Source organism: Rhododendron vialii, chromosome 8a (assembly GCF_030253575.1).
Source record: "Rhododendron vialii isolate Sample 1 chromosome 8a, ASM3025357v1".
Lineage (NCBI taxonomy): Eukaryota > Viridiplantae > Streptophyta > Magnoliopsida > Ericales > Ericaceae > Rhododendron > Rhododendron vialii.
Genome location: NC_080564.1, coordinates 25566101 through 25580156, shown reverse-complemented (window position 1 = coordinate 25580156; position 14056 = coordinate 25566101).

Genomic DNA, 14056 nt, shown 5'->3' with positions numbered 1-14056 from the left:
TCCAAGTAATAAAATTATACGATTGCGGCTATTGAAAATTCGAGGGACACATCTGTGACACCCTGCTTTCCGGTGGCCGGCGATACTGCAGGATGGTAGGCATCGTCCGGACGGGAGGAGGGAAGTTATGTTTTAAAAAAAAAGATTCCTCCTACTTGTACAAGGCCTTTTAAAGCCGTGAGGGCGGGCCAAAGCGCATAGGAACTTCACAGTTAAGCGTGCTCATCCTAGAGCAATTTAAGGATGGGTGACCCCATTGGAAAGTCTATGGGCTTTGGGTGTCCAAAGCGGACAATATTGTATAAAGATGGAGCTGGTCATTACAAATAGCATCAAAGCACAACCCTAGTTTACATGGTAGGGGCCACCTCTAGAATCTGGTACGAGTGCACTGATTGTGTTGTACAGAACTAAGTGCTACACCATGGCCACCTGGGGAAGGTTGCTGGGCCTGTGCAACGAGGACGTTGCATCCCTAAGTAGGGTAGATTGTGACACCCCGCTTTTCCGGTGGCCAGCGGTACTGCAGGATGGCAGGCTTCGTCCGGACGGGAGGGGGCAAGTCATATTTTATAAGAAAAGATACATCCTACTTGTACAAGGCCTTTTAAAGCCGTGAGGGCGAGCCAAAGCGCATAGGAGCTTCACAGTTAAGCGTGCTCATCCTGAAGCAATCCAAGGATGGGTGACCCCACTGGGAAGTCTATGGACTTTGGGCGTCCAAAATGGATAATATTGTACAAAGATGGAGCGGGTCATTACAATATCACTGAGACTATTGGGTTCAAGTCGATCAAACCTTGAACGTCACCAAACCAATAAAGATCTTTCAATCTTACATTCATCACGTTCCAATTATATTATGATGGATATGAGATCGTAGAAGAGGAAGGAGATCGAGTTGAGCTAAAGGAGGTGATATTTGTTGAGCCTAACATCGAAGAAATAGTGGAAGTCGATGTAGAATGCAGTCATTGTGGAAACATTGAAGCTGACGATAAAGAGAACGTTGACATTGGTACTAGAGAAAAAGAGGAAGGTATAATTGAAGTTGGTAATAAAAAAATTAATATCGATGTTGGTGATCAAGTTGTTGAGGACCAAAATAATTGTTCATTGGATTTGATTGATACTAATATTAGTGTCAAAGAGGATAGTCTGGCTAGCGATACCTGTGAAGGTAAGTTGGTGCTGAAAGAATTATTCTTTCCTTCAATAGGATTGGCCAACCATCAATTCGAAGTATACATCAAGAGAACAAATTCATTGCAAAATTGCATGTTCGGCGGGGTTCATGTTGATTTCATAGATTTTCTTGGGGTGGAACCTTTTGAATGGATTCCCAACATTTGTCTAGTACATCTTGTTAACAAGTTGAAGAATGAAGAGAAAAGATGATTGCATGAACACTTTTCTTGGAATGATTTTTGGAAGACGAACGAGAGGTTGAAATATTCCAAATATCTATTTCTTTGCATTGAAAGGTGGCAAATATATCCCATAAATGAGAACTCAAGGGCGAGTTCTCTTGAAGAAAGCTGGACAAAAGTGAGGAGTTTCTATATTTTATTTTTATTTCTTTAGAATAAGATTTTGTCTATGAATATTTTCATTTAGGTTAAAATTATTAACTCTCCATATTCAGTTTGATTTTGATTTCTACCTTATTAGGATTCTTGGTCTACAGTAATTAGAATTTTATTTTAATTAATTAGGAAACATCTTTTCTTTAATGCCGCTTGTTTTGACATGATTTAGGATTTTTTTTTTGTAAGATTTTTAGCGTTAGGGTCTTATAAAAAGGGCTCCTATTCAATTATTCAACTTTTTTATCAATAATATTCAGAGTTTCTCTTTTATTTCCCTTGTGCGCAAGATTACTCGTGGATTCGAGTGTTTATCTCATTTGAAATAGTACGGAAACTGTTCTCTTGTTAATTCCGCTCGGTCACATGTTTAGGTTAGCTCGCTTTCTTCGACGTGCATATCTAGATCCTAACATATCATTGTAGTGGGTTCTTGATTTTACGTGTATGTCTCTACTTTCACAAGTTTTTCGACCCCATTAGTTGAAAAATTGATTACATCTTGCTAATTGATATAAAACTTTTACAAGCAATATTAATGAGCTTTATTCAAATTTGATAACACACGTAGTTCTACTAAGAGCATCTACAATGGAAATAATCAAAATCATAGGGTTGTTAAAGTTAGCAATAATTTCTCAAAAAAATGTTCACAGTGGCATAACTAAATTTAACAACCTCTTAGCAACTCATTTTTTTGACCATTGGATAATCAGAACTAGCAACTTTTTGTCAATAACTAAATTAAATTTAGTGGTTCACATATTTTGTCAATCAAATACACCAATTCTTACACAAAAACCTTCTCTCTCTCTCTCTCTCTCTCTCTCTCTCTCTCTCTCTCTCTCTCTCTCTCACACACACACACACACACACACATTTTTAAAAGAAGTTTTTGTTTTTTTTTTTTGCAAAAACAGTAAAACTATTTTTTAAAATTATCTTTTTTTTTTCAAAAACAGTTTCTTAAAACTTTTTCCGAAAAGTATTTTTTTCTAAATAAAAATTTTCAAAAAATTATTTTCTATTTTCAATAACCTATTTTTATTAGTTTGAAAACTATTTTAAAAAAAATTCTTTTATATGGTGACAATTTTAAAATTTTTTATAGGTTGAAAAAGTGATATGGCAAGTTTTAATTATTTAATTTTGATTATGTCATTATAGACATCTATATTGCTAACCTTAATAACCTCTTAAATGCATAACCAAAAGATAATTTGGTAACTTTTGATTATTCTATTGTGGATGCTCTAACTTACATAAGTTTGATGTCACAGAAAAATACAAATCAAAAGAGTTAATTAAGTTAGAAGAGGCACAAGGTTCAAAAAAAAGACTAAAACAAATTGGGACGAAGTGAGTCTTATACCCTGAAATATTAGTACATTTTAGTAATTTACTCAACAAAATTTTGACTAGTAGAACGTCGAAAGTAAGAGGCACACCTTGTATTATTCACAATGATTTCTATCTGAACTCATTGTTGTCTGGTTAATTACCTCAACGCATCTAAGCTACGTACTTGGGGATATTGAGACCATCTTCAATCTTTACTCTCTCATTTTTACTTATATATATACTCAAAATTTGAATAAAAACGTCTTAAATCCACTCCATTCCTAGCCTTGACTCAAAATCATACCAAATTTAATTTAATTAATATTTTACTCAATCAAGAGAGACTCAAATTTTGCAAAGCTATTTTCTGTCTCTCAAATTTACAATCATGTCATTAATGAACTTTTACTCAAATTTGTGCTTGGATTTAATTAGATTTGCCCATTGGAGTGCCTCGATCATACCAAATGAAGTCTTTAATTAAATTTTACTCAAATTTAGGTAGAATTTTGAGTGAGGCCAAAAGTTGTTCTAATCGCACCTTAATTTATACTATATAAATATATAATCTATTATTGCATGACGCTTTCATAAGTTCATATTCCGATATGTTATTTCCACCAGAAATTCAACAGGCATGAGACATCGTCCAGGTAACTCTTGATTATTTAAGCTAAATAAATGGTATGGTTTTTCACATAGTAGCTTTTACCCAGGAAAAATAGTATTTAATTACTTTTGTACCATTATGCTTTATTTTAACTGCCATGCTGTGGCTACATATCCCAAATTAATCTGTATCTCCACGTATAGATTCTCTGGGGACTCATTTCAAATCTCAAGGAGATGATCTGAATTGTTCCTTTTACGTAAGGCTTTTGTAAAAAATTAAATAAATCAGATATATACATTATACATAAATGACAATACACTGTACATTCAATAACCAACGAGGAGACACTGCCACTAAAGCCAGTTTTGCACAAAGACTCGGAAGTCGTCGTCTCGGCACATTTACGATATAGCCAATGAGGAAAGCAAAGTTTTCAATTCGTTAAACATGGCTTTAGGACCTATCGATTACCCTACATATATAATGGGAAACGACAACCCAACTTTACTTCATTTCTGGAAATCATTAAAAAGTTTGATTACTCTTGTCGCCCATTCACATTTTCACCATCCCATTCACATGTTCACCATCTTTTTACATTGGGATATGCGGATTGATGATAGCGATATAGAAAAATCTAGCATTATGAGAAGCTCATATCCCAACTATAGACTACGTTTTTTTATTAAACAACGGAAATTTTATTCATAACGCCAAACGGCAAGTTTGCATCGATCACAACACAAACGAACTACAACCACCTACATCTAGACATAAGCATTTCAGGCTAAAATAGAATAAAGACCCAAATAACACATACTGCAAACTTGCAAGCAAAACCCCAAACACAAAGATCGCCAAAATCCTTTCTTTGCTAGTAAAAAAAAAATACAACTGGAGAATAGGGTCAGGCAAGGAAGAAGAGGTAGAGACCCCAACAAATGAGTAGGCCAACCCAACAAATATGAACACAAGTTAAATCCTCAAAATTCGGAACAAACTTTAACTTCAGAGGGGTACAAAAGCTCCATAAAATGAGAGAAATAATCCACAAAGTGAGGAGAAGAAAGAAATAACAACAGAAAGAAGAAGCCCCCTTATTTGGTCTTTGCAAAAGAGCGCTGGTCTCGGTAGACCTGTCGTTTTACACTCTAAATAGACTCCAAAATCAAAGGAGAAACCTCATCGCCAAGCTTACCCAAAAAAGGACACAATTTGAATTAATGTTGCCCGACCTAACCAAAAGGAGTACAAATACAAATTCTAGTAGCTTTAGAACTCGAAGTGTACAAAAATACTTCCAATTACCAAAACGAAGTCATAAAATGCATGGCCTAACCACTCTTGCGTAATTTAAGGTTAACTTGTCTAAACGTCAAATAACAGCTCAAGAGATTAGGAGGGGGAGACCAGAGTTGCAACCCCTCAGGAAAGAGAGGCTCCCAACAGCCAAAGCATGTTCAGTCAGTGAGCGAGTATAATTGCGGAGCCAACTTCTGTTCCAATTTGAATGTAGTAGCTATGTATTTTTCCCTCAGAGCGGTAGGGGTGTGTTAGTGTGCGTCTTTCTCTTGATAGTACTCCATCCGTCTGGATTTAATAGTCTTTTTTTTGGAGTTCGTGCCATTTTTCAATCGATTATATCTTCCAATTTAAAATGTTTTATATGATTTCGAAAACATTGTATTATAGAACTATTCGAGATCTATCAAACAAGATCCATATTCGATATGAAATTTATTACGGATTCAAAGATATAACCCATTTTTTAGCCGGTTAGAATAGAATTAGAGACAATTAAATCCGGATGGAGGGAGTATAAGACAAATGCGGCAATGATTAACAACAACGTCTTTGTGTCTTTCTCTGCTTTGCTTTCCTAAGTCTGCCTATATGTTGGTTGGGTTGTGTCTGTGATGTAAGGTGTGGTTAGGGTCCTTAGGGAGAGCATGCCTCGGCCTTTTCTTTTCAGCTGTAACCATGTTTTGGTTGGTGTTGGCAAAATTTAATTTACCCAAAGAAAACACAGTCTTAAACATAATTTGGACCTGGCTTTCGTGTTTTAAACTCAGGTTGTCCCCATTTTCGGGCTCTTCTCGAGCACGAAAAGATGAGTGGAATCGTCCACATTAAATTTTAGGCCATATCAAGAAAATTAGTCATACCAAAATTCATGTTGATTGGATGTATTCTACTGTTAAATCGTTGACTGGCCCTATGCCCAATATTTTTTGTTGGTCTGCTTTTGCAATATGTGTCATAGAGCTTGCTAATGCATGTGTTTGTGTCTAGACTATGGTAGTTTTTGTTCATTCTTGCCGACTTAGGGCTAAAGCTCGTACAGAAGACGCTTTAGGCCTCTAATTTTTTACCAATTTTGAGGGCTCCCAATTTTATATAATAATTAGGCCGACAAAAAATTACAATTAACTTGTCTAAAAATTTTAAGGGCCCAATTTAAAATAAAGCTTAAGTGAACGCCCAAACATGAGATAATTTGGTGCTAATTTGGGTAAGAGTTGCATATGGGGAAAGAATTTTTTTGGAGTTAAAGTTGATCAAAACCTACCTTAGGTTGACAATGTCACTAGAGAGATGGAATGGATTGGCTATATTGTCTATTAAAAATGCTATGGTGGAGAAACTTGATCATGCAATTTTAATTAGTACATTTGCAGCTAAAAACGTGAGAAGAGTTTGTCGCTTCTCGGCAGCTGCTTGTGGGGTTCCGGGTGTTTGTGAGATCTACGGTAGTGAGGTGGGGCCGGTCCCTCCCCCCCCCAAGCCATTCTAACATCTTCTTCTCACCGTCTTTCTCTGTCACCGTCTTCGCGACAAGGTGGTGCTGGTTGCCTCGTTGCAGAGGTTGGTGGTATTGGGGCGATGGTGGACGATGGTGGCCGAAGATTTTTCAGATGTTTAGGTTAGGTTTGGCCGTAGGGCTCTAAATAGACCAAGCAGCTCATGAGCTCGGCTCTCGAACTCGAGTTGTCATAAAGGAGCTGAGTGGAGCTCCGCTAGCTTGTTCGAAAAAAGCTCAACTCGTTAAGGGAGACTTGGCTCGATTAAAGAGGCTCGTTTAGTAAATGACCAAGAGCATCCCTATTGTAATAAGCAAATAAGTGTGGATAAGCAAACTTGACAACAATGCTCAAAAAATACCCTACATTGTAATAAGTAAAGTTATAAGTCTTTTAGCAAATAACCAAATTTCACCCATTCCATAACCAAACTTAACAACTTTTACCAATAACCAAAACTCAATAACCAAACTCAAAAATACCCCACATTGGAATTGTCTCATCGAGATGAATAATTTGGTATGATCGGGTGCATGATTGGAACTCGTTTGCGATTGGACATATGTGCATTGTGTATTGTGGGGGTTTTTTTTGATTAGTGATGCATGCAAAAATAACCAATGTGAAAGTAGAGATTGTTAAATTTGATTATGAACTAAATGAATAATCAAATGTTAATGTGGCACATTTTGGTTATTGGTTCTGATTATTCCCATTGCGGGTGCTCTAAGCTTAACCCGTTAAGACTCGAGTTGAGCTTGATCTCAAGTGTTTTGAAACGAGCCGAGATCGAGTTCGACAAAGCTCGGCTCATTAGCAGCCCTAGAGTTGGGGTTTCTTGGATTGGGCTTGGCCAATTTTGTATGGTTTTTGATATTTTTCAGGTTTTTCGAGCTTGGCCCCTATTAGGTTGTTTGGTAGGGAGAGAAGGCCCTTGATATGCTGAACAGGGGGATTAAATCTCCCCATTCTCCTCATCTCCGATGTTAATTGGGTGTGCAAAAGGTGAAGCAAATTTGATTTCTAATCCACCTGCGAGTGGATTTTGCCAACGACAAGAGGTACCCTCATCATTAGTGAAGAGGGGTGAAGGGGAAAGACTGTGTTGCCCTTAATTTTATTTTTTTTGAACGGCAAAAAGTTTTATTAATTTTTGAAAAATTACAAAGACTAAAAGGACAAGGAGAAAGGAAACAAATGCTTATTCGAGACCCAAATCTTTGATTGGCAAGATGCCAACTAAGGATAAAACCCCAAGGGCCATGTAGACACCATATTTTGGACTGTCTACACCAGCTTGCTTATGGTTTTTATCTCCCCAATGATGATTACGATCAAGAACATTTCGAAGTTGGTGGTGTGTTTGAGCTTTGAGCGTCCAGAACCTCGTTCAAAACCTTTGTCAAGCCTTACCCAGACCCGTCAAGCCAGAACCAAATGGCCTCAGCAAAACCATACTTGCTTACGCCAGTACTTTTTCGCGTGCGTCAATAAACTGCCACGTGTCAGTCATCGACCGTTGACTCAGCTCTAACCGGCGCACGCAAGTAAACATTCGGCGTACGCCAGTCAAACCCGGTCAAACATCACTATTCAACCACGTGCTCGGGACTTTGGTGGCCACCCTGACGTAGGCTACAGTTCCCCTGATGATTATACTCTGCAGAGACGTTCCCCTCTCTCTCCTACATCCCCCATCACCTAGTCTCAGGCATTAAATGCATGGGAGACTCCTCTCCCTAACCTAACCAACCTTTAACCTCAGCTGACTGCTCTCTCTCAGTCCACTCTTGCTCTATAAATACCACCCCTTGCATTCATTTGCAAGGGGTTAACAACATTTAAGAGCCCAAAGCCCTTTTCCTCCTTTTGCTCTCTCTTCTCCTCCATTGAAAGAGAAAGGAAAGGAGTTTTCACTCACACACTCCACTGCTATACACCCCACATTGTCATCATCCAATCTCTACCTCCCCAAACCAAACCTCAAGTCATCCATTCATCCCAACCAAAGGTATACCACCTTTGTGGTTTTTTCTGTTTTCGACCCTTGAGGGGAATCAGTGAGGTCCAGGCTAGTAATCAATACTAGTCCTGGTCTCAAACTGGTAAAATATAACAATCGTGTGAGATGAACAATGGCGCACGCTAGTATCATCATGCCGTACGCCGGTCATGGCAGTATGTGCACTACTAGCGTGGGGATCATTGATCATCCATTTTTCTTGCTTATACTTCTGTCATCACATTAGCATGCTAATAACCAGTTTTATAGCTTTCTATATCCTAGAATTGTTTAGCTATAGCATTCAATATTTGCTTCCTGCTTGCTTTAGAGGGCCTCTGGGATCCATCTGATCGTGTTCCAGAGCCCAGTTAATGCAAAACCAAGCATTGACCGCATGGTGTAACTGGCGTACGGGGTTTTGTGACCGGCGTACGACAGTGACATCATGGTCCAGTGGCTGGCCCTTGCATTTAGCTTAGTCTTGGTCTCTTTTCATGTTCCCACACTGTTTATGGGGTATTCTGTTTCTTCTCATGGCTTCAAGCCATTCCTGCTATCTGTAATTTGTACATATGCTGATATTAACTGCGTGGTTTGTCCTGGGTGTGCGCTGGTCCTTTCCAGAGCTCAGAGGGTTGCAAACAAAGACTGTGAGACCAGATAAGTGAAGTACGCCAGTTATGTAGTGGCGTGCACAGGTCGTATCAGCATGCAGTGGCTCGGCTAGTGCATACTGGTGTGATATCTGCTCACGTCCCTTCAGAGCAGTGTACTCCAACTTATTCAGACTGCTCTCGGTGCTTGTTCTCAATCTATATTCATCATTGCAAGCAAATCATCTCCATAAGCATTTTTGTCACATAACTGCAAATTGTCACAGTTTTAATCCACATTAACTGTTCCCCGCCCTAACTGGCTAAAAAATGATCAATGAGAGAAAAATGCAAAAGTTTTATAAAAATGCCTGAGAAGAGACCGATCTCCGGATTGGGCGAGAGGGTGCCATAAAACCCTTCCCCTCTCGTAACCTAGCTCCCGAATCTCAGATATCGAAGGTGACGACGGTCCAGTCTACAAGCCTTTTTCAAAATCAAACGAACGTAGCAAACGTTTTCGAGTTCGGTTCCTTGGGTGTTTTTTTTTCTCACCGCTAAAACTCGAGTGGCGGCTCTGAATCGAAGCGTTTCGTTGCGCTTTTCAACGAGGGCCGCACCCGATTTTAAAATAACAAAATTGAAAATTTTGGGGCGCGTGCCCACAGTGGCGACTCTGCTGGGGACTCATTGCATTGGTTAAATATTTGATAATTAATACATAAGTAAACAATTTTTTAAAAGCCTGTCAAAATAGTACGCCCCGCGCTGCTGAAGAACGAAATGGTAACGTAACGGGATCTCAGCGTCCGACCAATCCGAACTGGGGCTTTTACTATTGTTCACTTATGTAGTCTTTTCCCAAGTATTGAATCAATAAAAGTGAGCAAAACTTCAAAAGGCGTTTTGTTTTCAAAACATTGCGTTTCTCTCTCATTCAAATTATTCTTCGGCATTCTCCGTTCGCATCTCTGTTTGGTCAGCCCCGTTGAGGTGTTTTAGGTAACCGGCACAATTTATTGGAGCCCGGGGTCCTTGAACGCCTAACAACCTTGGGTGATGATGAGTCGTACTAACGTTCGACCATTGCTTTGCTCTACGCGTCGCAATGGGAGGTATATCGCGGCTCTAGTCAGAGGAACCCTTTGAGCCAAAACCGGCCTCTAGACGCTTACAAAGCACTAGAACTTTTCAACCTAGGACAAGAACCCGCAGGGTAGGATTATTTGCATCTAACCCCCATATTCTGTCTACGTGTTACTGCTTTCCTTATCGCATGCCTGTACATACATTCATGACCGTTTTGCGTAGGAGCATGTTAGGACGGCTTTTAGGATGTCTTTTGTTAAGTCTGTCTTGCGCCCGTTCGACGTTGCCTTGGACCGATGACGAGTCGTGCATCTCGACGTTGCACGTTACCAAAAGTTTTCAAGTCCTTAATCAATGAGGCTTCGGGAAATCAATACTTTCTAAGTCTTTATCTAACGCCCGATCGAGGTTTCAAGCTGAAAAACTAGGAACAACGGAGAGAATGTCGTGATGCTTACACCACTCAGGTTAAAAGTGCTAATCACTTACACCGCTCAGGCTCCGGCACAGTGCTGCTTACGCCACTTCGGTTACGGTATCACGCCATCTACACCGAGTTGTTCCGAGCTCAAACTTTGAAACTTCGAGAATGGAAAAGTCAAAGGCTTAGGCTGTTTTGGCATCTCTTAGCGACAATCGATTTAATCAAGGATACACCGTCGAAAAGAAAATCCGAGGATTCTATGGCAAATGTCCGAGTGTCGTAAAGCAGGCTCTCTCTAGCTCTAAAGTCTAGGAGGACACCGACGACGTTGGCATGCTCATTTTCCATTCTTTTCGATTCTTTCAAATAAAATGATTGCACGCTATCACTGAGTTCTTGTACTTTGCTGTCTAGTCATGCCGATGTCAAAGCAGGGGTCCGAAATCAAGAGCCAACCCTACTTGGGGTCGTCCGTCGGGTCAGTCTGAAGATTTGATTTGGGGTTTGTCTCTTAGTTGATCACAACGGAAGCTTTGGTTTGCGCCTTGTCAAGGGAGGATTCGCCACCAACTACTCCGCACGAGTCCCCTCCGTCTACCCCATCTCCGCCTGCATCGCCAAAGCTTGTTAAGAAAGAGGCTCTAGCCATGGCAGATGTCCCACCCCCGAATCTCGCTACTGTATTGGCGGATCTCCAACACAACCTAGCCATCATGAAGCAAAGGGCCGACCGGGCCGACGCCTCTATGGCCAATCTTCGCACCCTAATCGAAGAACGACTTCCTCTTGCAGCAGGAGGGGAAGGCAGTGAAAGGCGAGAGCTGAAAATCGCTGCCGAAGAAGTCCCTCTGATCGAAAATCCTGCTCCAAGCCTGTAAATGGCAGATTTGATCACCAAAATGGCAAAATTGGAAGAAGTAGTCGCTAAGTCCGAAAGGAAAGGGGCATAAGTGCTAGACATGGATCGCCTTTGCCCATTCCCGAACGCCTGGTTGCCCGACTGATTCAAGATGCCCGACTTCGCAAAGTTCGACGGGACAGGAGATCCGAAAACTCACCTATTGGCTTATCATGGTGCAATGAAGCTACATGGTGTCGAGGAAGACGCAATGGCTCAGTTGTTTCCACAAACCCTTGCCGGCCCCGCCTTCCAGTGGTTCTTGTCACTCGACATTTCCAAAAGACGGACATGGGAAGACATCGGCACTGCCTTTAACGCTCAGTACAGCTACAATGCCCAGCTCAAGATGACTACTCGGGAGTTGGAATCAACTAAGATGAGTGCAAAGAGTCTTTCGCAGACTTTATCCAGAGGTGGAGGGCCAAGGCGGCTCTCATGCCCGATTGCTCGAGCGAGAAGGACCAAATCCGCATCATTTCCCGCAATCTGCGGCCGGACTTTGCTAAAAACCTCGTGTTGGTTCAAGGAGCGAACTTCGAGACTTTCTACGACTTCGGGCTGGCCATCGAAGAAGCTCTCCAAACCGGTGTTCAACCCAGAAGTGACGTTTCCTCTTCTACCTCAGCTTCAAAGTCAAAACCCCGTGCGTACACTGGAAACAACACTACTTTGTTTGGTGGTAACAACTATGCCAACACAACTTCTGCTAACAATGCCTCTGCCCAAAGCTCCAATCACATCGCCGATGTCAACCAAGTTTAAACCCCTCAGAGACCCTGAAACCGCAACCAACCCCGTAACTTTGCCAATTTTGAGGCACCACTTTCCTCAATATTGGAGAAGCTAGTCAAAACCGGACACCTTAGGCCTCTAGCCCCAACTCCGCTTCCTCAAAATCCACCCCAAGTCATAACCCCAATGCTTTCTATGCATATCACCAGATGCCCGACCATTACACTGACTCTTATTATCGCCTTCGTCATGCGATACAAGATTTGGTGGACAATGGTACCCTTCCAACTCCACCTACTAAGCCCAATGTCATTACCAATTCCTTGCCTAAACACAACCCCAACCCTCAAGTAAACCAGATAACTCTCAGCTCCACCATATTCAACCCCACCAACCATATTACCTCAGCTAGCAACCCTAGACCAATCGTACCCTTTCCTTCTGAGCCAAGTGTTAACATGATGGCAGCCGGATGGGCCATGGAAGACAAAGCTAGGGAATGGGAGGAGCTTTGTACCGATTGGATCGAGCAGTATAACATGGGGTTTCCCGCACACCCTCAAGTCAATCAGATGTGGCTAAACCAGTGGGAAGGAGAATGGAATGCGGCACAGGCTAACCCTCTGGATGGTTTCTCTTTGTTCGCACCCTTCTACCAGCCTGAGCTAGACCAAGTTGAGGTAGAAGCTGAAGAATACGTATGGGATCCACAACCTGATGGGTGGCAAATAGATTAAGGTCTTAAGGCTGATTTGGACCAAAATGATATCAGTGAGGAATACTGGGGTTACTATCAAGAAAGGGAGATCATGTCCGATGTCTGTCGCCCACTCGGCGCCATGTTACCTTTGGTGAATTCGATTGCTGGCACGGTCGACCGCCGCATCCATGAGTTTGACCCTACTCTCGACATTGTCTCTGTGGAACAGCCTCGCCCTATTATTTCTGCTCCCGGTGATGACTGCTCGATCATGGTCCTGGATGAACTTCCTGCTGACCTTTGGGATGCAGAGGAAACCATCAAAACTCCACCGCCTGCCGATATTTGGGATGTGGACAATATTGTTGATCTGAACATGGGAAGCGAAGTGTGGACTGTCAACACTGCCCTTGTTGACGGAGGATTCTAGGACGTTCTGTTTGTCACCAACCCGGGGGCACCCTTTGAGGAAGATGCTACAGAGGATCCTACTTTTTGGGAGGGATTAATGATGGAAGATTTGGAATGGGACTCGGCTCTGGGGCCAGACTCGACCCCAACAGTTGCGTCAACAGACAAAGGAAAGCGCAAGTTGGAAGAGGTGCCAGCCGATCTGTGGGATTTTGTTGACTCGTCTTCCTGGTGGGATGTTGCCAACGTCACAAGGAGCGGCCGAGTATTCCGGCCGTCTAATCTTCAGGCTGGAAGCTCGTCCAATTCGCTTGCTCAAAAGACCATCGTTCCCGCCGCTCAGAGGAATGATCCGGTCTTTCCAAGTGGGGTTCCCAAAGAAGATGCTATTCTGAAACAGCTCGAACGAATCCCGGCCGCTGTGTCTATCTGGGGTTTGATATCATCGTCAAAGAAGCATTGCGAAAAGCTGTCCTCGACTTTGGCCCGACTCACGGTACCAACTGACATTACCCCCGAGGCCATGATTGCCCTTGCACTACCGCTCCTCTCTAAGAACTCCGTCACGTTTACCGAAAGGGATCTGCCCGTCGAAGGAACCGCTCGTAACTGCCCGCTTCACATCACCGTCAAGTGCCGAGGACATTGGGTGCCAACTGTGCTAATCGACAATGGTTCTGCCATCAATGTTTGCCCAATGAGGGTTGCCTACCACTTAGGGCTTACAAAGAATGACTTAACACCCTCCAATCTGGCCGTCAAAGCATATGACAGCACTCGCCGTGCGGTGGAAGGGACTCTGATTCTGAAACTCGATGCTGAGGGCTTTGAAATGGATGTGGAATTCCACGTCGTCAATG